Raw genomic sequence first — 1,448 nt, forward strand, 5'->3', positions numbered from 1 at the left:
TTCTATAGGGACTGGGGATCAAGCCAGCAACTGAGGTACATGCCCTTGACTGGAATTGAACCTGGGACGCTTCAGTCCACGGGCTAATGCTCTATCCACTGAGCAAAACAGGCTGCAGCTTAATTCATTTACTTTTAGTCTATATGTGTCTTTATATTTAAAGCTGGTTTTGTTTTTGATTCACCCTCATAATCTGTCTTTTAATTGGTGCATTTATGCCACTGACTTTCAGAGTGCTTACTGATAGAGTTACTGTCATATCTGGTGGCTTCTGGTCCCAGGCAGCAGGCAGGCGGCTTCTGGCGATGCCCACGGGGGCCTGGATGGCGGCTCGCACTGGCGGTTTGCACTGTCCCGCCCTGCCTACAGTATGCAAACTAGCTGCCATCTTTGTTGGCGGTTAATTTGCATATCTCGCTGATTAGCCAATGGGAGGCGTAGTGAAGGTACAGTCAATTACCATGTTTGGCTATTATTAGATAGGACTAGAGGTCCGGTGCACGAAATTCATGCAAGGGCCTTGGCCCTGGCCCCGGCCTGCCACTGCTGCGGCTGGGGGCTTCTGCTGCCTCTGCCTCGGCCCCTACCTGCTGTGGCTCTGTCCGGAAGGAAGGACGTCTGGCCTAATTAGCATATTATGCTTTTATTATTATAGATTAGAAAGAGAAACAATGCCTCTTCATTATCCTTTAAAAACCTTTTAGCTTTTTACTTTTGGTCCATAGTTTGGAATTGTTTCCATTAATTTCTTGTGATAATTTGGACCAGTTTCTTCATATTAAGAAAATGATATCCTCTTTTTAAAATATATTTTTGTGAACTTAGAAGAATTATTTAATCTTTTTGAGCCTTGGATTTCCCAACTAAGATGCATTTGCTTAGTATAATTATTTTATTAAGCTGACATATGTAATTGCTAATTAGAACTCCCTTTCAGTGTGAAATAACCAAAGGAGATCATAAGGGACAAAGATAAAAAGTTCTTGATAGTGGTTGGAAACTACTGATTTTCCCCAGCCTCTCAAATTATAGAACAAAAAACTTTGGTATACAGAGATAAAATCTCTTTGTACCATAACTTCCTTGTATGGCCTTAATTTTTTTCTAAATGGATAAATTTCCTAAAAGATGAATTTTTTATACATTCTGTGACTTTTTGATTCCTTCAAGTTTTCCCATGCTTTTGGATAATCTCCCAATATCCCTTATTTAAACATACTCAATTTTCTCTCAACTTAAAAAACAAACAAAAAGCCTATTCAACTTGCCATCCTCTGTAACTAAGTTATTTTACAAATACTTTTACATCCTTGCTGGCTCTCTTTATCTGTCATCCATCCAAAAATACGTATTTAGCTTGTGTAACATGTCAGACACTAATTTATCTAATCCCTGGGGATGCAGTATGAACCAGAGAGATGAGGGACTTTCATTCAGTTTGGAAAGAG

This window comes from Myotis davidii, unplaced genomic scaffold (assembly GCF_000327345.1).
Source record: "Myotis davidii unplaced genomic scaffold, ASM32734v1 scaffold523, whole genome shotgun sequence".
NCBI classification, from domain to species: domain Eukaryota; kingdom Metazoa; phylum Chordata; class Mammalia; order Chiroptera; family Vespertilionidae; genus Myotis; species Myotis davidii.